This window comes from Canis aureus, chromosome X (assembly GCF_053574225.1).
Source record: "Canis aureus isolate CA01 chromosome X, VMU_Caureus_v.1.0, whole genome shotgun sequence".
Taxonomy (NCBI): domain Eukaryota; kingdom Metazoa; phylum Chordata; class Mammalia; order Carnivora; family Canidae; genus Canis; species Canis aureus.
Window position 1 is genome coordinate 94,207,625 of NC_135649.1, and position 27,814 is coordinate 94,235,438.

At 38.3% G+C, this 27,814-nt stretch overlaps 1 long non-coding RNA gene across 1 annotated transcript; it reads left to right on the forward strand.

Annotated features, from left to right (window-relative positions):
- Positions 1-417: 417 nt before the first annotated feature.
- On the forward strand, positions 418-9,188 carry LOC144307808 (uncharacterized). The gene is made up of 4 exons (XR_013374514.1): positions 418-1,424; positions 6,923-7,047; positions 7,527-7,635; positions 7,814-9,188. It is a non-coding gene; the product is annotated as an uncharacterized LOC144307808 (long non-coding RNA).
- Positions 9,189-27,814: the final 18,626 nt, after the last annotated feature.

The window sequence follows — 27,814 nt, forward strand, 5'->3', positions numbered from 1 at the left end:
TTATTTTACATTATTTCATTATTTTTCCAACTTTATTGAGATGTGACAAATGAGATAGACAAAAATTGTATATATTTAGGTTGTACAATATGATTTTTTAACATGCACAATGTGATGATTTTCTATCTATATATCTATATACCTATATACACATCATGAAATGATCACCACAATCAAGTTAATTGTGATATCATGACTTGTAATAAGAAATACATATATGGTCCTCCACCCTGTTCCTGGCACAGAGCTCCGCAAATCCTTGGAATTTCCTGTGGTAAGAGTGACAAAGGTATCTTTTGTTATGTTCATGAGTTGGCTAGTGGAAAGCCCTTGGGTAACCTAAGGATGGGAGCTGGTTGCCAGGGGAACCAACCCTGTGATTGGAAGGTTAGAACTTTTAGTGCCTGGCTACACCCCTGCTACCTCCAGCCCTCAGTTCCCTAGTCAGGGGAACCTCAGATTTATAGTCAGTGTGTCAGAAGGATGAGTCAGAAGCACTGTACTTATGATTGGATCTGAAGAGGGAGCGCACTGTTATGGGTCTGAGCCTTTAACCTGTGAGATCTATCTGATGGTATCTCTAGTTGTATAGTGTCAGAATTGACACGCCTTATAGAACAGATAATACATGTCCCCTTGTAAAGATCAAGGATTTCCTTGGAGTCTTCCAGTTCAATAGATAACATCTAAGGAGTGATGGGGTGGGGTTGTCATGAATATTTTCCCAGACCTGTGACTCATCAAGAGCCCTGGGTCCAGGGCATAAGTGACTTATGGGGGACACCTAAACACTCGTTTTTGTTCCTGGATTACTAAGAAGACATGTACACCAGACCACTGTCTTCAGTAAAAACCCTAAGCCCCAAGCAAAGACAAATGCACTCTTTTTTCCTTTCTTAGTATCCCAGATACTACACTCTGCATATCTAAACTCTGCTCTCACTTCTTCTTGGCTTGTGCTTGATTTCTTTCCTGCACGAAGCCAAGAACCCTCTTGACTGGTGGAGATTTTAGTATTAGAATGAGGTAAAGGTGGTCATTGGTCATTCTAGAGGTCACTCCATGGTTATTAGAATGAGGTAAAGGTGGTCATCAGTCATTCTAGAGGTCACTCCATGGTGAATCTGCATAGGTACAAGTCAGGGGGTAAGCTCAAACTGGTCTGGGTGGTCCCAGCCGGCTAGAGGTCTTGTCAGGGCAGTCGCTATTTGCTCAAGGGGGCAGTTTCACTTTCCATTTGCCTGAGTTGGAAGATAAACTGGAAAGAAGAGCTTAAGGAAAATATGGGACAAAGGTCAGTGAGTACAAGCAAGTGGACAGTAAAGGTCAGGTCTTGCGGCTTAGCTGGTGACAAAAGTAAAGAAGAAAGAAGACACATTGGAGGGAAGGACTGAGTTTTTCCGAGTATTTGACTGGTGGTAATGGTGAGTGGTGAGTTTCTCTAACTCATAATAATTATGTACATCCTTCATCTCACATTGCTATCATTTTGTTTGGGTATGGTGAGAACACTTAAGCTCTGCTGGCTTAGCAAATTTCAAGTATACGATACAGTGTAATTAACCATAATCACCATGTTGTACATCCCCAGAATTTATTCATTTTATAAATGAAAATTTATATACCGTTTGACCAACATCTCCCCATTTCTCCCACCCCTCAGTCCCTTGCAACCACCATTCTACTCTCTAGTTCTATGATGTTGACTTTTTTTTGATTCTACATATAAGTGAGATCATACACTATTTGTCTTTCTGTGTCTGGTTTATTTTGCAGCTCCTGTTCTAAGTGTTTTACATGTCTTCATTTAGTCCTCAAAATGCTTATCTATGCAAAATAACATTAAAGTTGAAAAAATTAATATTCTTGAGGAAATGGCAACTGGCGGGTGGAAGGCAGGATAAATATTTTGCTCAGTGTTCAGTGGGTTGTGATGTTGGCTGGTGCTGGACTTTGTTGATATCAAAGAATGAGAGAGCAGGAAGGTATCTTTGAAATATCTTCTTCATCTCCTGATTTACAGGTGAATGAACTAATTTCCAGAGGTGACAGGTAAGTCACAAATGGTCACATAAAATTTCTGAATTTTGTGCTCAATTCTGGCACATTGTCATACCTTTTACATAATTTATAGTTTCTCTCATTTCATTTATACAACCAAAGGGCAAGAAACAAATAGATCAATGGAATAGAAAGGAGAGCTTAGAACGGGACCTGTGTGACAAAATATGAAATATGATAAGTGGTCCACAGAAACATTGGGGGTCTCTGATGCTCTTTCACGAGGTCTGTAAGATCAGAAGCATTTCTAAACGAATTACAAATTAATAATTATTTTTCATTTTAAGTTATAATAGTTCAAATATTTTGAAAAATATTGTAATAATTTATTTGAGAGAGAGCGAAAGAGCACATGCATACATAAGCAAAGGAGGGGCGGAGAGAGAGGAAGAAGCAGACACCCTGCTGAGTGCAGAGTGCAATGCAGGGCTTGATCCCAGGACCCCAAGATCACAACCTGAGATGAAGGCAGAGGATTAATCAACTGAGCCACCCAGGCACCCCAACAGTAAAAATATTGATAGATATAACCCATATAAACAAATGATTTTTAGTTCCCATTAAAAGATATAAAGGTTTGCTGAGACCAAACATTTTGAGAACCACTGGATTAGTGACAAATTGCTTAGTTTGGGGAGAACTGATTAATTTTTAAGAAGAAGTAAAGCTAGACACTACATAATTTACAAAAGAAAACATATGCAAGCACATATCACTGCTATGTATTTTATAAGTACATCCAAGATGTTGAACAAACTAGAGTGAATATATATTTATAGGAGGAAAATGAAAACAGGGTTTGGGTCTTAAAGTAGGTAAAGAAAAGGAAATTGCTGACATGGACAAATGAGAGTATAGTCTTCCATATTCTAAGTGTGTTAGTAATTATACTTTGTGCAACTGAAGTTGCAATAAAACAGTAGCAAAACAAAATCAAAGAAGTCATGCTTTTATTGTGTTGACTCGTGTTGTTGTTTCTTTTTTTTTTTTTAAGGTTTTTTATTTATTCATTTGGGAGAGACAGAGAGAGAGGCAGAGAGAGCCCCAGCAGGGTGAGACACAGAGACAGAGGGAGAGGGAGAAATAAACATGCCTCCCCCCATGGGCTGAACTAGGAGCCCGATGTGGGGCTCAATTCCACAACCTGAAGATCACGATCTGAGCAGAAGGCAGATGCTTAACCAACTGACTGAGCCACCCAGGTGCCCTTCAAATCATGTGGTTTTAACTTCCCTTGTAACAAATGTCAGAGAATATTAGAAGACAAGACTCTAGTGTAAAAGTTACAAATCTGGCTATGAAAATGTCTTACAAATGAAGATGTTTAAATATTTATAGGTAAATATTTATGACCTGAAGATTAGTTAGTGATTCACCTACCTATGAAAAACCTCACTTAGCCCCTCTTAATTTGCCAACAATCTGATGGTGAGGATATCTACTGTGCATAATGATATCATTAAAACTCTCTTCTTATCCACCAATAAAAAAAGACACCTCTAACTCTTTACTAAGATCAAACATCATTTTGTTTTCATACTAAGAAAAATATTTTTAAAAAAAGATTTATTTATTTATTTGAAAGAGAGTGTGTGTGTGTGTGTGAGCAGGGGGAGGGGCAGAGAGAGAGAAGGAGAGAATCTCAAGCAGACTCCTGGCTGAGCTGCTTATGGGGCTCAATCTCATGATCCTGAGATCATGATCTGAGCTGAAACCAAGAGTTTTTTGTTTTGTTTTGTTTTGTTTTTTGTTTTTTTTTGTTTTTTTTTAATTTTTTATTTATTTATGATAGTCACAGAGAGAGAGAGAGAGAGGCAGAGACACAGGCAGAGGGAGAAGCAGGCTCCATGCACCGGGAGCCCGATGTGGGATTCGATCCCGGGTCTCCAGGATCGCGCCCTGGGCCAAAGGCAGGCGCCAAACCGCTGCGCCACCCAGGGATCCCCTGAAACCAAGAGCTGGATGTTCAACTTACTGAGCCACCCAGGTGGCCCCATACTGAGATAAAAATTAATTAAGAGCAATATAAAGCAGAATAAAAATAAGAATGAAAATTTAGAGATATGGGCACCTGGGTGGCTCAGTGGTTGAACATCTGCCTTTGGCTCAGGTTGTGATCCCAGGGTCCTGGGATTGAGTCTCACATAGAGCTCCCTGTAGGGAGCCTGCTTCTCCCTCTGCCTATGTCTCTGCCTCTCTCTCTGTGTCTCTCATGAATAAATCAATAATTTAATTTAACTTTTTTTTTAAAAAAGAGAAAATTCAGAGGTAAAACAGGACTATACTATAGTAAGTATTGGTATTAGAAAGTTAAGGTTGTCCTATATTTTTGATCCTTGGAATATTAATAAAATACTTTCCTTAAAATTTTAGGATTCAGTTTTGTCTAAAAAGGAAGGAGCTAGCAAAGGCTAACTCCTTCCACCTGACCCTAAACATTGTGGCCTCAGAAATACACTAATGATATGCAAAGTAGAGGTTGCAAAAGATCTACTGGAGTACAGAAGGAAAATCATAAAACTCTACTTGTATCAAGTTTTTATCTCATTCTTTTACATTTCTATAGGAATTTTTATGATTCATATGCTTTATTATATGTGTATGCATATAAATGCATATAGAGATGAAAATATATTAAAGAGAGTGTTCAAACATTTTTAACCGATGAGATAAATAATTTTTAAAGTTTACGGGGCACTTAGCAGGGTGTTTATGTTCTTATCATTGTAGAATTTCATTTAGGGCATAGCTGGGTGCAATTAGGTCAGCAATTCCAATTCACCTGCCCAATTCCATCTTAGCTCTGCTCCAGTGCATGAGAACACGGCCGAATAACGATCCCGGGTAAAAATGCTTGTTCTAATCCTTGTAGCAAAAGTCAGAAAGTATAGTTTCAAGGCCTGATAGCACTCAGCTTTTCTTATGGATCTTAATGTGGTTCTTAAAGAAATCTTCTGTCATCTTTCCATGTTACACCTCTGTTTCTACCCCATCCTAGATTCATTTTAAAAAATATTTCCAGTGACGTCACAGTCACAGCCTTTATGTATGATTTTCATCTTTTTCTATTTTGTTTTTCACAGCTTTACTGATATACAAAAACCACACATATTCAATGTGTGCGATTTGATGGGTTTGGACATATACATACGGTCATGATAGCATCACAACAATGGAGACAACTGAAATGCTTCTGTTTTTAATTTCAAAGAAGTTCCATATTTGTGGAAAGTATGCAAATTAGAGAGAAAGGAGAGCAAAATTAATAAATAATAAAATTAGAAAGCACTGATTGAGAAAAGAGGCATAGGTGTCCATTTAGGAATTAAAATAACTATTCCTGGGCAGCCTGGGTGGCTCAGTGGTTTAGCGCCGCCTTTAGCCCCGGGGGTGTGGTCTTGAGACCCAGGATCAAGCCCCATGTCAGGCTCCCTGCATGGAGCCTGCTTCTCCCTCTGCCTGTGTCTCTGCCTCTCTCTCTGACTCTCTCTTTCTCTCTCTCTCTCTGTCTCTCTCTGTCTCTCATGAGTGAATAAATAAAATCTTTTAAAAAAATAACTATTCCTAAATGACCTGGACATTCAACTAATATATGAAATATAGCCTCGGAAAAGATCTAAGGCTAATTCCTTTTTTGTTTTCTAAGATTTTATTTATTTATTCATGAGAGACACAGAGAGAGGCAGAGACATAGGCAGAGGGAGAAGCAGACTCCCTGAGGGGAGCCTGAAACAGGTCTTGATCCCAGGACTCCCAGGATCACTCCTGAACCAAAGGCAAATGCTCAGCCACTGACTGAGCCACCCAGGCATCCCAGCTAATTCCTTTTTTAAGAGCACATGACATAACTTTCCATTTCAAATTAATGGGGAGGTGTCTGCATCTACTCACGAAAATCCTGAGATACCGCTAAATTACTTTCTACAAGTCACAGATACAGACACTAAGTTTTCCTTTTGTTATGTATGAGACATTTCCTTCTCTGTCAAGAACTATCATCAATTCAGGCTAAAACCAAGAGAATGCCAATCAAGATACATTATGAAGATAATAAGACCCAAATTAGAGAAATTTATAGTTGTCCTAACAAAAATGTGATAGGTTTGTTATTTTCAATGGAGTGCTTCACTATGTGTATTGACTTGATATAGCCTGGAACATCTCTGTACCTTCCTAAGAACTTTAGATTGTAAGCACCTCAGGGACAGAGAGTAGGGTTTATTAGATTTTATCCCCCCAGCGCCTAACACAGGGCTAGAGTATTACCAACAACAGCTAAACACTTAATAAATCTACAAGTTGAAAGAAAGAAAGGAAGGGAAGGAAGGAGCAAAGACCATTACTACTGGAAAAAAATGGTCACGTAAGACACAAGTATATATCGCAAAATTATAGCTGGATCCAGGGAGATGCTCAGACTAGTACGAAACTCTCATAGGTCTTTTCTGGCAGAATCACGGAGATGCTGATGAATTGTCTGGTCAGTGGTTCTTTAACCCAGTTGAACTTTAGGGCCACGTAAGGAGCTTATACTTACACCTAGGTCCCACCCCGGACCATTTATATCCTAATTCTGGGATTGGGGACCAGGTGTTGGCGGTTATCAAAGATCCCTAGGTGAGTCTACTGTGCAGCCAGGTTTGAGGACGCAGACTTCCAAAACTTCCAGAAATGTTTTGCTTAAATTTCACTCTTTTACTTTCTCATGGGTGCTCTTATCGGATGTAATTCTCCTTTCAGCAATCAGCAGTGTTCGTGTTATTTTACTCTGCTTTCACTGATATGTCATTTGGGAAGGTCTTGTTCATCTTTATGTTCTTGTTTCAAATGCTGTCTGATTTTTCCTCATCATCTGTTTTAGAACAAGAATTTCCTGTGCTCTATCCTGTGGCAGAGTCACATGTTGGCACTACAAAGCAGTCATCTGAAGGGTAATAAATATGCACGACGGAAGAAACGAAGTCATTTTCATCAGGACTCCAAAATGTTAAGTAAATCTTTCTTTTGCTTCTGATACTGGGGGAAGAGGCTGTCCTGTTAAGGTCCATCAGAGAATTTTCCCTGAGCCTGCAGTTTGAGAATTTGAAGATCTAAAGAGTGGCATTCCCCCTTGCACATTATAATTTGTCTTTTGCCATATAAGAATTACTTTGATTTCACTTTGCTAAATGGAGGCCTGTATCAAAATTGAAACCTCTGTGTTTTGGAAGGGTGCACATGGCAATTCTGAGAGTATCAGTGGATACGTTTTAAATAAACTCTTAGTCTGAAGTACCGGTGGGTGGCCAGATTAAAATTTCCTTCCATTATAAACAAAGTATCCATGGACTGAATTTGAAATATAGGAAAAATAATTCTAATCCTCACAAACACAAATTTCAATTCCAAAGTGAATTTTCCATCAATAAATACTAGACGGTATAATTTTATATCTTTATCTAGAAATGCCTTTTTTTCTTTTGCAGAGTTACCTTTTGCCTTATAAGTATTGTTTGTTTGAAATTATCATTGAACAATAACAATTATGGGAAGACATTTGCTGTATGTAATGGTTTCTATCAGAAGATTTTACAGGTAGGTTTTCAACCTCATTAGAACTAATGCCCCAATTTAAAAACACATATTTTATCACCCTAAAATTCTTAGGTAATTTAATCTGGCTTCCACATAATTGTGTATGTGTTAGTACCCTAAGTGTAATGTCAAAAGAAAAATAAATTCATAATAAAAATATTATGCTTTCTTCCCTCAGAACAACCAGACTGGAAGACCTAATGACTATAGTCAGTCAGATGAATGTTCTTACACTGAGAATCACTGCGAATGCAAATACTGCCTGAAACAATAGTGCCGTGGGAGTGAGTTCATAATGATTGGTGTATTCTCAGATTATATAATTCTTTGAATTTGGATTTGTACCTGCAAGAATATTGAGATTTTTGTAGAGTATGTGGGAAGCTTTTGTTGTGTGGGTCAGCCCAACATGCAATGTGGATGAGTCCTCCTCCTAAATGCCAAGTGTGCTGATCTTTCTGGCAACAACAATGTCATTCAACATTTCCCAAACACCTCTTCAAGGTGAGACCACTACCACTGGAAATCAGGTATACAGCCTTCTCCTTGGTTTCAAATGGACAAACTCTGGTCAACTCAAGGGTGAATTAGGTTTAAAAACTGAACAAGAAAATAGCTTAAATTTGCTATGGTTTACTTTAAATACAGGGGACTCTTCAACATGCAGGTTTCTCTTGCTCTCTTACTGCCTTTACTTAAGTTTGTATCACATGTCCCTAAATCCAGTGACATTTCTAGCTGAGTATTCCTTCTTGCCCATTACACTTCCACTTCATTCATGAGTTCCATTTCTTCTTTGGTCTGTGTTAAATCCCGGATCTCCCATTTCTTTGCTGTGCAGTTTGGGCATATTACATAACCTTTTGAACCTCAGTTTCTTCATTCACAGAGATAATAGCAGTACTCGTCTCAGGATTGTTATGAAGATAAACATGACAAAAAGGCTTCCCAGAGTACAACCCAAAAGAATAGTGACAACAGACTTTCAGTTGCCCCCTCGGCAGAGAAAGCTAACATCTGAGAGATGGCTTCCATTTAGAGTAGTCAAATGGGCAGGGTAAACTATCTCCAGTACATAGGCATGCATGGAAAGATGAATAAAAAATTATCAGAACACAGAAAGGCACTAATATACTATGAATAGTTAATGACATGCATCAGTTTGAGATAATCTACAAAAGTAATGGACTTGCCAGTAGAACATTAATGGCTCCAATTCTTTGGTCAAAATAGTGTCTTCCTCAGAGACAGTTTGGATGATCATTGCCCAAGGTTGTCTCTCTTTGCTTTACACATCCATTGCTGACCTGCTACGCCTCTAATTAACATATATTCTGTTTATTATGTGTCTTTGAGTAACATTCAGAGGACTATTATTTTTTCCTTTACATTCAAGGAGCACTCTCTCAGCTTCTCCCTATAAACTGGCTACATGGGCAGCCCGGGTGGCTCAGCGGTTTAGCGCCACCTTCAGGCCAGGGCCTGATCCTGGAGACCCGTGGTTCCTGCATGGAGCCTGCTTCTCCCTCTGCCTGTGTCTCTGCCTCTCTCTCTCTCTCTCTCTCTCTCTCTCTGTGTATGTCTCTCATGAATAAATAAATAAAATCTTTAAAAAAATAAAACTTTAAACTGGTTACAGATATTATTGCCTGGTTATTTACAGGAGTAAACAGGACTTTAATATCCTAATATTGAACCTCATTCATTTATTCATTCAATCAAATTTTATTAATCATCTAACAATAACTCTTATTTCTCCAAGTGATGCTTCCTGGATGAGGCTGTTGCTATTGGTTTGGGAATCAAGCTTTTAAAAGCTGCTGTACTGTGACCTGGGGGTAGGATGGTAAGTGATAAGCATCTCATTATTCAAGAGCCTCTTAGATGCAATCAGAGTACTTGTGATTTTAACACTGTATTAAAAGAGACTCAGTATGGCTATTTCAAGATGAAATATCACATCACGAAGCCAGTAAGCCAGTTGAAAAAGAGTTAGCAAAAGCTTCTCTGAGGGGTTGACTTTGAGTAAGCTGATCAAGTAAGAGGAAGAAATTGGTGAGGAGGGTACTCTCAGAGACCTAAGTAGTGAGCCTGACATTGAGGAAGGATAAAAGTTTAAGAATGGTATAGCTTCACACATACCATCATGCATATGGTAAAGGCACACCTTTTGGAAGGACTGATTGAGCTAGATGTTAAATCAAGTCCAGCAGAAATTAGATCTGATCAGGTGGAAGGCAAACACCAGAGTATGAGGACAAAACAAAATCAGAGTTGCCAGGAATTTAAAAGGAAAAAAGGTAACCAAATCACAAGCCGATAAGGTGGTTCCAGATGAATTTGTGTGAACGGTATTTGTCAGGGTGCATTCAGGTATTTGCTCAACATATTTAGGTCTCCAGCACTCAAAAATGCCATTCTAAGCTTTTAACATCTGACAACTTCAACTGAGAATGTTTGCCTCGTGGATCTCTGTGGGGGAAAACACAGCCAGCATAAAAATCCAAACATGATCTTTGACGTTTTGTTACCTGACAAATACAAGATTCTAATTTGTTTTGGCAAACACAGGGAACTTTGGATTTCTGTTTAGATACTTTGGATTAACCAGGAGACTAGCGAGAAGGAAAACAATGGTGTCATGTTGTGGATTAGAATGTATGCCAAACCAAGATAACAAAAATAAACCGCCTTCTACAAGATACCACCACCCCTGGGTATTAAATGGGAACTGTAATTGTACTGAAACATGAGTCAAAAACTAGAATGGACCACAATAATTTGCTGAACTCTGGAATTTTTTTTTTGAAATGTGTACTAAACCTGCAAATTAGAAAACCAAAAGCCAACCATTTAGTGACCCTGTTTGAACTAGAATTGAACCTGTATTTTGTCTGTGCTCATTTAAATGTATAAACATAATTTTCCAAACTAAATCTAAATGCATCTGGCCTATATTGTGCTTGAGTCCCTAGTTTTTAATTTTATATATATATGATTTTTTTTTAATTATGGAAATCTGTAATAGATGTAAGTTCACTCAGATAGGAACTACTGATGTTTCAAGATCCTTGCTGGAAAATATCCTCTGGCCTCTGAATGGCCCACTGCAAGGCACTGTCTTCAAAATGTACTATGCCAGGGACGGTTCATCGTTCATGGTAATAAATAGACTAGCCATCTTTGATCAACTGGGAGGCTTTAAATAAATGACTACGCAGAGCCAATCAGATGGATAACTCACAGCCTCTTCGTAAGGACTTTGTTTCCATTCAAACAGAGCTGGTATCGTGTTCGTTCTGCGGTACCCTTCTCATTCATCCTAGTCCTTTGTCTCCTGAAGCAGCTTCCCATCTTCTTTCTTGAGAGTCCAGCTTTTTATCATACCCCAGGATTAGCCCTGAGTGATGGCTACAGGGTGACATCTGGTAATGGTGAAGGGAAAGGGAAGAGATAGAGGCATGAGCTGTTTTATTTTGCTGGTATGTAGACTGCTGAGGGACTCAGGAGTATCTCCTTACTGCCCACTCTCATTTTGTAAACCCAATACTCTTCTCCAATTGTTTTCTCTGTCCTTATTGCTGTAACTAAATGCCAGGAATGAATTAACCCAGCTGCTTTTCTAAATGTAGGTGAATTATATTTCAGGGAAGTGGAGGAGAGAGGGAAGGAGGGAGGGGGAAGGGAGAGAGAGAGATGAACCAAGGAAAGCAGAAAGGAAGGAGGAAGGGAGAGGAGGATCGGAATTGATAAAGGAAGAAGAGGATCGGTTGAAGACCTAGAAAGTATCTTCTTTATTATGTTTTTCCATCATCACTAAAATATAAACCTTCAGAAAACCTCCCAAGTCCTTTATGATTTCTTTAGGGTTAAGAAAAGGGGAGAAAATTTATAAGATAATATTCCATTTATAGAGGACCAAGGATAAGAGGAAGCTTGGTAATCTGCAACTACTGGAAGCTAAGGGAAATGGGGAACCAGACCATTCACTGAATATGTTTGCCAAAGGAAAAGAAACCAGATATTTGGAAAGCCACTTAGAAGAGAGGGAAAGTAGGTTTAAGTGGATTAAGGTTGACTTCTATACTAGTGTTTCCCAAACTCTGCATAGAATCCACTTGAGAATCTTACTAAAATGCAGAATCAGATTCTGTAAATTTAGGAAAGAGACTGAGATTAGTTTCTAATAAACTCCCAGATGGTGCTCATCTCACTGGTGTGTGAACCTCCCTTTGGCAAAGTTCTGACCTTTCTTATTTGTAACCACCTGTAGAACCCTTATCTATTGTAGATGAGGCAGATATATGCCTACATTTCCACACTGGAACTTGAAGGATACTTTTCAAAATTGTTTTTTTCTAAAAATGTACTGTATTATTTCATGCAATAGTGGGATTTTTGGTATTGTACTTCAGGTGCAAGGTGGTGTAAATAAGCTTTTGTAGAATGACCTGGGTATGAAGCCAGATTATAAAAAAATCTATGTATGCCTGGGTCACCATTTTTTGAGAATCAGAATAGGAAAACTAATGCAGAATTTTGGGCCATGAAGTCCAATTTCATCATATAATTTTGATTTTTAAAAATGAGCATATTTTGGGAGCCCATTATTTATGTGGACATTTGTTAAGCCAATGATATAACATAAGGGAGACCCAGGTTGAGAATGATAAGTTTATGGGTTTCATGTAGATTGGAAATGAGGAAAAAAATTCTAATTCAGCATTTCATTTAGATCTTAAATGTGTTGCTACAAAAATCTACAGGAATTTGACCCACTATCATTGCAATATATTAGTTTTTAAAGAGAATAAAATCAAAAGGAATCATTCCTGGTAGTCATTAGTAGTGTAGCTAATAAAAATGTGCTTAATACAATTATTATTTTCTATTTCCAGAAGTATCTGGTGATCAAGAGAAAAAAACATATCCACAAAATAATAGAAGTCATATAGCATTATTCCATGGAGCCTGCTTTTTCTTCTTAACTGACTTCTGTAAAAGTGACTTTATACATAGTGACAACTTTGAGTTGCCTGATGTACTTATGTCAAAATATCAGTAACAAGTGTTAAATTAGGGATAGACTATTGAGGGAAAAAAACCCAGGAAATGAAAATGTGCCAACTGCTGCCCTTTTGCCAAAAGCAACATTTTGTCAGCCAGTGTGTTCATTTCTCGGTTTCTTTGATTTTTTAATTTACAAAGATGAAAGTTTCTCTTTAAAAAAAAAAGATTTATTTATTTATTTTGAGAGACAGAGAATAGGGGGAGGGGCAGAGGGACAGAGGATACTCAAGCAGACTCCCTGCTGAGCCCAGAGCCTGACATGGGGCTCCATCCCAGCATCCCGAGATCATGACCTGAGCCAAAACCAAGAGCCGGCTGCTTAGCTGAGGGAGCCCCCTGGGCAACGCTAAAGATGAACGTTTCTATAACTAGTAGAATAGTCTTCTGTTTTCCAGGGCCAATCATTTTGTTTTGATTTATTTTTAAATCCCCATAAGAAATGGATCTATGTTTTAAAACAAAGTACCATTGTTATTAAATTTATCTTATTCTCCACATACGACTTAATGAAACAAAACAAAACAAATATGTAGAGCAGTAGTATTAGTGAGCAAGTGTTTTGGGGACCACAGCTCTCCCTTGGTCCCTGCCACATCAGTGTTAACTAGCTTTGAAACAACCTGCATAGTAAAGCATTGTGTTTTGGCATGATATTTTTAGTCTCGATACATAAACAAAATTTATTAAACTATACCCCTGTCTTATGCTATAATTTTCATAGGAAGAGGATAAAAGGAAGGAGATTGTGAGAATTAATTTATTGCTCTGGAGGAAATGAAGAAGTATTGGAGGGAAAAAAGTGTTCACATTATGTGGAGCATGGATTGTCTCCTATAGGTAAAGAATTCCTCTTTTCCTAGGCCATCTTGGCATATGTCCATTATCAGGGGATTCTTTTCAGTTTAACATTCATCCTGCAGTTTTCACCTTTATCAAAGTATTATCATTAACTGATACATGAAATTAAGCTGACTTGAGTGGGGAGCATCTCCACTATTTATTTTCAGCTTTTCTCATGTTTTCCTTGCCAGTGTACGAGATGCATATAAAGAGATGGAGGCGAAAAGATCTCATTTGAACATATAGTTAAATCTAAAACACAACCATCAGTCATTTCTAAGACCTCTCTTGGGCTGACATTTTCAGGAAAAGTGTAATTAACGCTTCCCTCCCTTTCAAGGACAGAAAGCAGAGTCCTCACTGATAAAACAAAGTGCATTCAAATAGGAGTGTGTGTGTGTGTGTGTGTGTGTGTGTGTGTGTGTGTTTTATTTTTAAAGAGAAATAAGTGGAAATGAATACCTCCATCAGATCTCAGATGTAGGTAGGAATAATATTTAAAGCTGCTAATTAGTAGTATACCCAGTTAGTAGTATCATGATTGAGTGAGTTAGAGCCTAGGAAAGTCCTAACTTTACAAAGCCCCTGGGAGATTGGAGCAGTGGTGTACATGGGAATTATAAGTTAGACAGACATGAAATGTGTGTAGAATGTAAAGACCCAGAAGTCCTGGTATAAAGTATAAGATACTTGTCTGAATTCTCTTGTTCAGTGGTGTTAATATCTATTGTAAAGTCTACAGCTATTCATTTATTTATTCTGATGTGTTTTTATTTTGATTAAATTCTTTAGCAACAGTGAGCTAATAAAGTGCACGCCTGATGAGAAACTAAGTGCTGAATTTCTGTTTCTTAGGGAAATTGGTGATGAACTTATAAATTGTACCATATGCTTGTTAAAATTCACCATCAACCACTGGGTTGTTGCAGTGTTATTATTAACCTTATGAAAACCACAAGACACATATATGCTGAAGAAGCAGCAATATCTAATTCAAAGTTCATACTTATTTTAAGAAAGATGACAGTTTAATACTTGCAATAATAGAAGTTCATTTGCATGTCACTCTGTAAAACCTGCCTTTTCATCTAAACCAAATGATTGTTTTTCTAAAATAATTTTGCTCACCTTCATCCTCAAGGTTTCTTTTGACCACACAGGTTATTAAAGACATAGATTTACATATTTATAATGAAAGTACTATAATTTTTACAGAGTAAAGATACAAATAAGAGAGTGAGATGAAATCTATTGACCTGTAAAAAGTACATTCATAATTACAACCAAACTGTAATATTTTATCAAGCCAGGAGATACATTTGTAAAAGAGCTTACAGATGTTTGTATAAAACGGAGGTTTAATACAAAATGTGTCAGTGTTTATTCTGTCCATTGTCCATGATCAAGCACATTTGAACTATTTTTTTAATCAACCTCTGTATTCTAAAATAGTATTGAATTCTTCTGTAAATGAAGCTTCCACTTTTTTGTACTCTATTAAATTATTTTTGAAAATTTTTCGTCAAAATATTCATTTAACAAAGAATCAAACAATTTTAGTGCTGGAAACTTTCAACAAAGTTGAATTATTTACAGCAAAGCTTGCAAGCAGAAAGATATTGAAATTTATCCTTGCCCAAACTAGGAAATAACGAGATTTTAAATGGTGATGCAAAGAGTGTGCAAGGCCTATCTCTGAAATTCTGCAATTTTGTTCTGTAATTAGAATAATAAGGTAAAGAAAGATGTAAAACAATATTTTCATGTACTGAAAAAAAACCCAGAAAATAATTAATTATTGAGAAATCCAATACAAATGTTCAGAGCTTTTAGTAAAGCAGGTTGTAAAACCAACATAGAAAAAGCAATACCTTTTATCTATTCAAATAAAAAATCAGTTCAAAGATATAGTAGGAAAGTCTAAATTAGTGATGAATGTAAAGTACATAGGTTAGGTGTTTAAAAATATCTAAGACTTATATGATAATAATAAAAACACAAAATATTCCTGAAAGACATAAAACAGATTTTAACAAAACGGAGGACACACCATTTACTCAGGTAGAAAATTTTACCTTGGGGAAAATATTAACACAAACCCAATAAAGGAGCTGTGTATATTGATTAGAAATTCATTTGATATAAAAGCAAACAATAGTTGCTGTGAACACCCTGAAAAGGAGGGGTGTTGTGGTACATTTATGTGGTAATGCAGAGGGATGTGTTGGTACACTTATAGACAGGTAAATGGAAAAAGTAGAAAATAGATCCAAGTTCGCATGGAAATTTACAATAAAGACTGCATCTCAAGAAATTGGAAAAAGCGATCTTGTTTAATAAATATTTTGGGATAACTAGATAAGCATATGGAAAAGGATATGATTCAGTTTTTTCCTCACATTATATTGTAGACTAGGAAAAATTCCAAATGAATCAGAAGTTTAAGCCATATGTGTATTAGTTAAAAAAAAAATTATGGGTGAATTCCTCTAAGATTGAGGAGTGGAAAAATCTTTCCTGCCTATGACTCAGATTCCAAACAGTAAAAGAGACTGATACATTTGATTACGTTAAAGTTTTGAGCTCCCTGAAAAAAATAACAAGAAGCAAATAAATAGTCAAATGGAAAAATTGGGAAAATATGTTAGGAAGTTCTAAACACATGAAAGAATTAATATTCCTGCCTATTAAAAATTTCTAAAATAGAGTAAAGAAAAATGCAAACAACATAATGGAAGAAAAAACTAGAGAGTGGACAGAAAAAATGAAACCCTTAACGATTTGAAAAAATGTTCGATATTGTTCATGAACAGAAACATACAAATGAAAATGACATTGAGTTATGTTTTCTCACCTATAAGATTTTAAGCATCCAAACATTCGATGACTTGACAAGTTAGTGAAGATATGAGCATTCTTATATATTGCTAGTGAAATAAAAAAATAGTGACATGCCTTATGAAGGGAAATTGGGAAATACCTAGCAGAATTACATGTTCATCTATCCTTTGCCCAAACAATTCCACTTCTTTACTCCTAAAAAATGCAAACAAAATACTGTATGCATAGGGTTATAAAATTGCATTATTTGTAGTATTTGTACTAGTAATAAAAAATGAACTGGAAAGAAAATACACATTAATATTGGCTTGCTTGACTAAACTATGATATATCCACACAATGGAGCACATGCTACTATAGAGAAGAATGCAAGACATTTCCTGTCCTACTACAGTGATCTCTACGTATAGTAAGTTAAATAGAACCAAAAAACTAAGATCAATTAAAGTGAATATAGTATCTATCATTTACAAAAATACTATCTTACAAATATAGTATATATGAGAAATGGAAAGGTAAACATGAACATATGTATACTTGACAGTAGAAAAAGAAAACAAAATCAAGATTATTCTGTATTCAGTAGAATTTTACCTGAGCTTACTAGGTATTTGAACACCTGCAAGTAGGTAATTTTGTTAGTTAAAAATATGGCATAAGGAGAAAATAAAAGTTTAAGTTCCACAATTCCAAATATATTAATCATAAAAAGCAATGTCGAAGAAAGTTGTAGACAATTTTGTGAAAAAAATTTAAAAATGAGGAAACTATATTAGAGCTCATTTTGGTTAAGAACTTGATTACAGTGCATGGATTTGTGCCAAGAATAAGTATTTTACTTATGTTTTATTGCGATGTAATCATTTTATAATATTGGGTAAGTTTAAGGTGTACAATGTGTTAATTTGATACATTTCTATATTGCCATAAGACTATTAGTGTAGGCCTTAGTTAACACCTCTGTCATGGCATGTTATTATCATTTCTTTTTGGTAAATATATGTATTGCCATCTTCCATTCCCAAAAGTTTCCCAGTTTGGATAAGAAATTATATGGTGATTTCTGCCTCTAGTTCCTAGATGACTGTACTGCTGAATACACTAGCTACATACAACACACACATCACTTGTAGAGCATCTTCCTCAAGGAGTATAACTCGGTGGGAATAATGTAAATTAGTGGAAAGGACAATTTATGTTTTCCCAAAGAATCTGGGCAGAATCTGAAACTCACTAAAATTAATAGAAGGCAGCAGAAGTGACACTGTGCTAGTTCCTAGCCCAAATCAGTGAAGATGCAGCGCTTTCACATTAGGGGCTCTTGGAAGCTAGATGCAATTACGTGAGAAGGCCAAGCCACAAGAAGACACGCGAGGGAAAAGCAAGGTGCCATGGTAAACATTCTTAGTTGGGATCCTAGACTAAAGCCAGCATCACCTGTCAGCCATGTGGTTAGCATCTTCACTATTTCCACCCAGGTGAGCCCCAGGTGATAGCTCCCCCAGCTGACATGTGGAACAGACAATCCCTAAAATCATGAGAAATAATAACATAGGTTTTTCAATCGAACTGTCTATTTTTGGATAATTGTAGATTAAAATGCAGTGGTACGAAAAATACAGAGAGGGGCCCCTGGGTGACTCAGTTGATATAGCATCTGCCTTGAGCTCAGGTCATGATCCCAGGTCCTGGGATCAAGCCCTGAGTTGGGCTCCCTGCTGAGTGGGAAACCTGTTCCTCTCTCTCCCTCAGCCTGCTGCTCCCCCTGCTTGTGCTCTCTCTTTGTCAAATAAATAAATAAAATCTTTAAAAAAACAAGAAATATAAGGAGAGATTTTATGTACCTTTTAATCAGTTCCCTCTATTGTTAACATCTTGCAAAATGATATATCAGGAATGTGGTATGGACATTGTTGCAACCCCCTCAATTTATTCAAATTTTGCCAATTTTACTTATACTCATTTGTGTGTGTGTGTGTATTTAGTTCTAAGTGATTGGATTTCATGTGAAGTTTCATTATCCAACACCAGTCAAAATACGAAACAGTCCCATTGCCCTGATGATTCCTTGCTGCCCTTCGACTTTTATAACCAAGCTCACCATCTCAGCCTACCATCTCTAATCCCTAGCAACCAGAAATCTCATCTCTATTTCGAAAATTTAGCCTTTTAAAAAAGTTTTATGTAATGGGATTATATAGCATGTATAATTTTAGGATTGACCTTTTTCACTCAGCATAATTCCCTAGAGATTCATCCAAGTTACTGTATGTGTCAGTAGTTTATTCTGTTTTATTGTTGAGTAGTATTCCTCGGTATGGATTTACCACAGTTTGTTTAGCTATTCACCCATTGATTTTTGTGTGACTGTAAGTTTTTATTTCTCTGGGATAAATGCCCAAATGTGCAATTGCAACGTCCTACAGTAGCTGCACGCTTAGTCTTTTGTAGTTGTTGTTTATTTATTTTTTTAAAGAAACTGCTAAACCATTGTCCAGAATAAAGTTGCTTATGTCTGCAATAAACCATGCTAGAGTTTTTATAGGACTTGCATCAAACCTAAAGATCAATTTGGGGAGAATTAACATCTTTACTATGAGTCTTCGAATCCATGAGTACAGTATCTCTCCATTTTTTAGGTTTTCTTAGATTTCTTTCATCAGCATTTTGTAATTTTCAGCATACAGATCCTATACATGTTTTGTTCACTTCATACTCAACATTTTATTCTCTTTGGAGTAATTGTAAATGGTACTGTTTTTTTTTTTTTTAAATTTTGGTTTATATAAGCTCATTGTTAGCATTGTGTATTAATCTTGTATCCTATGATCTTGCTGAACATGCTTTAAGTTCTAGCAGTCATTTTGTAGGTTCCTTGGGATGGTTTTCTTTTTTTTTTTTAAGAGAGGGAGAGAAAGAGAGAGACTGGGTGGGGGGGGGGCAAGGGAAGAGGGAGAGAGAATCTTAAACAGGCTCCACATCCAGCATGGAACCCCACACAGGGCTCAATCTCACAACCCCAAGATCATGACCTGAGCCGAAATCAAGAGTTGGATGCTTAACTGCCTGAGTTACCCAGGTGCCCAGGGATGTTCTTCATATAAAACCATGATATTTGCAAATAGGGGTTATTTTATTTATTCCTTTCCAATATGTATACCTTTTACATCTTTAGCTTGCCTTATTAAAGTGGCTAGAACTGCCAATATTATATTTCATCACAGTGATAAGAGCAGAAATACTTGTGTTATTCCCAATCTTGGAAGTGGAAAACATTCAGTCTTTTACCTTTAAGTATAAAGTTAGCTGTAAGTCTTGTAAATGTTCTTTCTTATATTGCATAATTTCTATTTCTAAACTTGGTGAGAGTTTAAAAATCATAAATAAAAATTATTTATTCATTGATTCTTTTATTTTTTTAATTGTCAAATGCTTTTTCTGAATCAACTGATAAGATCATGTAATTGTATTTTTTAGGCCAGTGATGTTCCAATGATGATCCAGTCTTATAAGCCTGAGATAAGCCCCACTGGTCCATGGTATATAATGCTTTTAATATTTTTTGATTCTATGTAATAGTTCATTGAGATTTTTGGCATCTAAAATCATGAGAGATATTAGTCTATAGTTTTCTTTTTTGTATGTCTTTTTCTGGTTTTGGTATCAGGGTGATAGCTGTTCTATTTGAGAAGTGTCCCCCACACTTCTGTCATCTGGGGGAGATGATATCAAGTTTGAGCTAATTATTCTTCAAATGTTTGAAAAAATTTTTCAGTGAAGCCTTCTGGACCAGGAAATTTCTTTTTCAAGAGCCTTGAAATTACAAATTCAAAATCTTTAGTGGTTATGGGATTTGCTGATTTTCTGTCTACTTCTATCAGTTGCTAAGAAGGAGGTGTTGAATTCTTAACTATAAATGTGGATTTATTTCTTTATTTCAATCTGTCATTTTTGCTTCATGTTGTTTGAGGCTCTCTGGCACATACATAGTTGGGGTTCTTATGTTTTCCTTTTTGATGGGTTACTTGCATGATTTTATAGGATTTCATCTTGATTTATTATGGTGTTTTTGAGTATATTTTTTAACATATAGTTTTCTAAGTTGTTGTTCTGGCTATTCTGGTTGTTACAATATCTAGGGGACATAATAATCTATCAGTATCAACATTTTACCGTTTTGTGTGAAGTGTGCAAACCTTAATTTTGATCTTCCTTACCTTCTTTACTTTTAAATATCACTATTTTGAGTATCAGATGTTGTTATAATTTTGTTTCAGTCATCAAATATGATTTATAAATCTCAGGAGAAGGATAATATATTGAAAGACTTGTATTTCTTCTGTTTCCATTTTTGTTTTCCATCCTGCCAGATGCTCCAATATTCCTTATTTTATTATTTCCTTTCTATTTAAAGTTTTCCCCTTAAACCTTTTTTTTTTTTTTTTTTTTTTTTAAGAATAGGTTTGATAGTGGGACGCCTGGGTGGCTCAGCTGTTGAGCGTCTGCCTTTAGCTCAGGGTGTGATCCGGGGATCCGGGATTGAGTCCTACATCGGGCTCCTGGCAGAGAGCCTGCTTCTCCCTCTGCTTGTGTCTCTGCCTCTCTCTCACTCTCATGAATAAATGAATAAAATCTTAAAAAAAAAAGAATAGGTTTGATAGCAACACCTTTTGTTTTGTTTTGTTTTCCTTAGTCTGGGAAGGTCTTTCTTTCCCCTTCATTCCTAAAACAATTTCACCTGCTCTAGAATTCAGGGTTGACAAGTTGTTTTCTTTTTTTTTTTTTAAATTTTATTTATTTATGATAGTCACAGAGAGAGAGAGAGAGAGAGAGGCAGAGACACAGGCAGAGGGAGAAGCAGGCTCCATGCACCGGGAGCCTGACGTGGGATTCGATCCCGGGTCTCCAGGATCGCGCCCTGGGCCAAAGGCAGACTCCAAACCGCTGCGCCACCCAGGGATCCCAACAAGTTGTTTTCTTGAAAAAGGTGAAGCTGTTGGAGGAAGTCATTGAGAGGATGTGACCTCTGGATGACTTGCGAACTGGACCAGGCCAATCCGAAGCTCCTCATCCCCTCCTTTTCCTTTGAAACGTGCTTTCCGCTTGTCTTCCCCACACTAGAAGCTTCCTCAAGGACGCTGCCTTGAGAGAGTGATGTGGTATTGAGCATACCTGCTCTGTGTACATGACTGGACCCCGTTAAAATTTTTATATAAACTTTTAAGATTCTGGCAAGCTGGTGCGGAGGTCTATTCATCTTGTGGCTGCCCAGGACAATCCTCGTAAATAAATTCCCTACCAATCTGGAGCAGCCTGCCTTATTCCTTGGCCTCTCCCTAGTTGTGTGTACCGGGAAATCTCAAGTTGGCCATGAACCAATTTGTCAGGAGGGGTGGCCTATATGTTGTTTGTGGACCAGGTGAGTACAGGGGCACCCCCAAAATGCTAGGTGATCTAATGTGCTTGTCTGAGGAAGTCACAGAACCCACAGCTATCGAGAAGGGAAGTGCGTGGCTGTGCAGTGGGCTGGTCTCAGCTGTGAGCAATTTGGCTCGTCACGGAAGCCCAGCTGGAGGCTGGAGCCCAGGTTGGAAGAAGAGTGGAGGTTAGGGAGGGACCCATGGGTGCCTACTACTCTGCTAGCTTTGGGGCTGCCAGAGAAGAGAGGAGAGCAAGATAATAAATTGGGGACGTTAAAACGCTACTTTTAAAATATTTTATTTGGGATCCCTGGGTGGCGCAGCGGTTTGGCCACCTGCAGCCTGGGGTGTGATCCCTGGGTCCTGGGATCGAGTCCCACGTCAGGCTCCCTGCATGGAGCCTGCTTCTCCCTCTGCCTGTGTCTCTGCCTCTCTCTCTGTGTGTGTGACTATCATAAATAAATAAAAATTTTAAAAAATATTTTATTTAAATTCAATTTGCCAACGTGTAGTATAGCACCCAGTGCTCATCCCATCAAGTGCCCTCATGCTGTTTTGTAAAGCCAGGAGGGTGCACGTTGCTGTGGCTTAAGATGTGAGCGCTTGTGACAAAGCCTATTGGGACTCTAAAGAAGTAGAGTCCCTAGGAAAGTGAGAGCAAAGAGGTGGATGTTGCAGTGGCTGACCACGAAATGTACAAGACACCCCCGGCGGTCTGACCCTTAATACAAAGGAAAGCAAAGCTCAGCAACAATACCTCCAGCCGTTGGGGTAGCCCCTGATCCAGGAAGTGTTCATGAGAGAATATACTTCACCTGAACTCATCGATAGAGCCGCCAAGTTCCAGTACAAGGCCAGGGAAAGTATCCAGGCACGGTTGATGTGGCTATGGGATGTGGGGGGAGGGGCAGAGAAAATGAGCAACGTCACCACACATTCTGCCCTCTAGCAGCTCCTGCATGGTGCTCAGGGGTTCGAGATTCTCACTCCCTTATAGATTGGATTATTCTAGCCTGCAGGGAGGCTTGGCCCAATGAAGAGGACTTCCCTGGGCATGTAGGACCAGGGGAATCTACAAAAGAGGTGCAATAAATTCTTAGGGAGTGGGAAATGAGACAGGCAATCTACACCCCTGTCTTGGAAGTTCCTGATTGGGCCATATTCACTGCAGCGATGAAAGCCAAGATCCTCCAGTCCATCCCCAGCACTTGTGTTGGACACTGATGTCCATTTTGAGCCTATTGGTGGGACAAGATATTTATGATATTGAGCAATCTATTGCTGATCTAGGGGAGACTGACAAATCCCAAGAATGGGTACAGGCTGTGGGAAAGACCCAAGACAGAGAGAGAGACAGGGAAATTACCTACTGGTGCTTGGTGTGCAGATGGACCTAGTCAGGGTAGCCTGTCCACATGGACTGTAGTCACCGTTCATCCACATAGACACCATCTGTATAGAAACAGAGCTGGACCATGGTAGCCACTGATCTGAACTCAGTGATTTGGATGAATGTCACTCATGAGTCCTGGCCATTAAACCTTTGTACTAACAGTTGGGATGTTCTAAAACGATGAACCCTATGGCCAAGACAGTGGGAAGACTAGGGGTGGATGATTATGAATAAGCCCTTGTTTCCCCCCACTCTCCTGCCCCCAACCCAGCTACTGTCTTGATGTTTCTGGGTACGAGAGGGACGTTTCAGGTCCAAGAGGGTGAGAAGACTTCCTGAGCTGTGTTGCTTGTAGGAGGGTCCCCTTTGCTGGTATATCTTGACTATGCAGTATCTCTGGGTGGAAGGGCAGTCAAATAAAGGGGAATGCTTCCTCTAGCCCCTTGGTGTTAGTGGGGGCCCTGATGGGCCCCCATGCCATCGCTGCCATTCTCACATGGTGTTTTTGGTGTGATTTCTGTCCATTGAGGGGTGTGTGGGAATGGGCATTGTGCTAGCTTAGGTGAGGAGGTCAGGAAATGCCAGGCCTGAGTAGCCTTTTCCAGTTGGGTGGGAGAGTTGTCAAACACTTTGGGAGTCCGGAAATGGAGGGAAAATGTAGCTTTATACCAGTGTGTCCTTCTCTTTCCACCTTTAAGAGTTCTTTTTTGGGTTTGTCTGTTTGTTTTTGGCATCTGTGCTGGATGCTATAGTTGTACTTAGCAGAGAGGAACAGGGAGATAAGAATTTAAGCCGTCTTGTTTGGACCAGTATCAGACTTCTTACTCTTACCAATAAAATGGGTAGAAAATGACCTCCCTCCTGGCATTGATTTGCATCGCCCTGGTCGCTAATGCGGCTGAACACCCTTTTCATTTGTTCTCTTATGCATGTTTCTCTTTGGTGAAAGGTCTACAAAAGTCCATGTCTTCATATCTTCTATCGGGTTATTGGTACTTATCTTCAAATAAGAGAAATTTGGGTTGAAATGACAAAATCACCTCACAGAAAGAGGACAGTGCTAGGGTCAAATGAAACCTCAATTTCAAAGAATAAATAGCCCCCTCAGCTGTAGTAGCTGATGGCCCATTGGTGTTAAGCTGTACTATGGTAGGAGGAGTACTTCCAAACTAGTTGAGAGGGATTTTTTCAAAAGAATTTTCCATCACCTGTTGGTTTCTTTCTGGGTCCAAACCTGAGACCTCTGCTGAGTGTCAAGAAAAGAGGACACAGGGTGGCCTGGGTGGCTCAGTGATGGAGTGTCTGCCTCCCAGAGAGTTGCACGGTGCTGATCCCATCTAGGCTTCCCCCCCCCCCCCGCAACCCGTGGCCCCTGGCTTAGGATCCCTTTGCTATTTATCCCCAAGCCCTGTAGCCATTGGGAACCCTCTCTTACTCCAGTGCCAGTAAGAGGAATGCACGGTTTTTGAAGACTCCCTCATTAACAAGCACCATTCTGAAAGTTTTACCTGAATTTATACATTTCATCCCTGAAACAGCTCTTTGAGAGCCCAATGTGCTGCCCTCACAAATCATGGTCTCTTTTGTACAAAAAGGAAAATTAGAGACATGATTCAATAAGTAGCTCAGGCCAAATTGCATAATTAGTAAGTAGCGGCCTCGGGATTCAGCAAATACAAACCATCTTAATGATGCTTTGAAAAGAACACTGAGGTCCTTTTCATGGCTCACTGAAGCACCTTATCAGACACTGGCTTTCACAAAGACCTTTGCACTTCAAGTTTTTTCTTAATATAAAAGCAGTTTTGAAGGATGAAGATCATCACAGACCTAACAGGCCAAGGAGTGGCTTCACAGTTTCAGAGGAACTTTTTCCCGGTGGGCAAGACAAGCTGAGAAAGAATCCTATGTGACTGAATGGCCGAGAGAAGAAGGTGATAGAAAATAGAATGGGAGGAAAAAAAAGAAGTGAGACTCTCAGTGTCTGTTTCTGGCATACATTTCCATGTGTTTATCTGCAAAGTAGACAGTTCAGCATCTTACACAGTTTCTGGGTGAACTAATGTTCTAGTGTGAAGTCACTCAGCACAGTCACTGGACCAATTTATTCACACAATAAACAGGTGTCATTTTTTTAAGATTGATTTATTTGACAGCGAATGAGAGAGAACTCAGGGTGGGGAGGGGCAGAGGGAGAGATAGAGAGGGAAAGAGAGAGGGAGACAGATATCTCAATGAGACTCCTGGCTAAGCAAAGAGCCTGATGTGGGGCTGGATCTCCTGACCCTGAGATCCTGACCTAAGATCCAGACTCTTAACCCGACTGAGCCATCCAGGCCCTCCTGTAGGTGTCATTACTACAATTGTTCCAAGAAGTATCTTCATGTATGTTTATTTAGACTTTCCAGTTCCAAGCATACAAGAGTGAGACAGATTGAGAAAACGACTTCATCCCCATTACCTGTCTGAGGCACATCTTCCAAGTTCCCATTTCCCATCCAAACACATGTCTAGGATGCTTGGCCCTCTAAGAAGACCTTACCCTCTTCTCACAGAGATGTGGCCTCGCCCCCTGGCCTCCACACCAGAAGCAGCACAAGCCAAACATCCCCAAGACAGATCTATGTAGGGGGAATGTGTTTCACTTCAGAATAAAGTCCACTGTTAAATTTCACTTAGGGCCAGACCGAACTCCCAAAACAAGGCTTTAGGTCTCCTAGAAAAAGTTCTTGTTATATTATAGAATATATCTTTTCAAAATAGGCTGAATCGTGTACTTATTTCACTAGAACAGACATGGATGATGAGATGCCATCATATTGAAGGAATGCACTACTGTGTAAAACTTTGAAGAACCTGTGCATGTCCGTATAAGATGTTTGTTTGTGGCCACTTCTGCCATCTTCTATCAGAAATGGGTTTCTTGGAGTGCCTGGGTGGCTTAGTTGGTTGGGCGGCCGAATCTTGGTTTCAGCTCAGGTAGTGATCTCAGGGTCCTGGGATGGAGCCCCATGTTGGGCTCTGTGCTCGTGGGGGAGTCTGCTCGAGGACTCACGCTCTCTCACTCTCTCTCTCTCCTCTGCCCCCCCGCCTGCTTGCATGTGTGTGTTCTCTCTCAAAATAAATCTTTAAAAAAAATAAATGGGTTCCTTATATCTTTTCCTTCTCTGTGGTTATCTCACCATTTTTGTTTCTACTGTTGAACACTGTTACCTCAGTGAATCTCACCTATTTCCAAGTCAAAGGTAGTCATCACAGAAAGTGGCGAGAATTAGAAATCTAAATTGTATGGGGAGCAGAGTTTGCATCCTAGAATTCAGAAAGATTGCTACTGAAAAACAATCGTTCATGTGTTAAATTGAGGTATAATTCACATAATATAAAATTCTATATTTTAAAGTTTTCAATTCAATGATGATTTTCAGTAGGTTCTTAAAGTTGTACAACCATTGCCTTTATCTTTAATGGTAATTAAATTAATTTCCAGAACATCTTTATCACCCCAAATTAGCAGTCACTTCCGATCCAACCCTCCTCCTACCTTATGCAAACTTATCTACATTTTGTCTCTATAGATTTGTCTATCATATATATTTCATATAAACAGATTCCTATGCTGTGTGGTCTTTTATGACTGACTGCTTTCACTTAGCATCGTATTTCCAAGGTCCATTCATTCTGTATCATGTACTAGGATTAAATTCCTTTTTATGGCTGAATAATATTCATTTTGAGATGATACCATGTTTTATCACTTGAACATTTGTTCTACTTTTGAGCTATTATGAATAATGCTGTTGTGAACATTTGTGTAAACATTTTTTTCTGTGAACACTCATTTTCAGTTCTTTTAAGTATATACCTGGGAATGGCATGACTGAGTCACATGGTAATTCTATTTTAAACTCTGAGGAAATATCAAACCGTCCTCCACAGTGAATGCACCATTTTACATTCCCACCAGATATGTTTGAGGGCTCTAATTTCTTCACATGCTCACCAACGTGTTATTTCATATTTCATTAAATGATTATTATAGCCACCGAAATGTTATCTCATTGTAGCTATGATTTGTATTTCCCTAATGACTAGTGCTATCGATCATCTTTTCTATTTGCTTAATGGCCATTTGTATCTCTTATTAGGTAAAATGTCTATTCAAGTAATTTGCTCATTTTTAAATTGGGTTGTCTTTTTATCATTGAGTTCTTTGAGTAAGAGTTTTTCTGATATTTGGGATGGTAGATCATGATTGGTTGTAATATTTGCAAATATTTTCTCCCATTATATGTTTTCTTTTCATTTTCTTGATCATGTCCTTTAAATCACAAAAGTTTGTAATTTTGATAAAGTCAGATGTCCTCTAAAACTCTTGCTTTATACACGTCACAAAGGATTTCATAGTTTCTTCTAAGAGTTACATAGGCATAGTTCTTACAGTTTAGGTCTTTAATGTAAGTTGAGTTAATGTTTGCATGTGGTGTGAGCTAGGAGTCCAACTTCATTATTTTACATGTGGATATCCACTTCTCCCAGAATCATTTATTGGAAAGCTATTCTTTCCCCTTTGTGTTATCTTGGCACCCTTGTAAAAATCAAATGACCGCATACATAT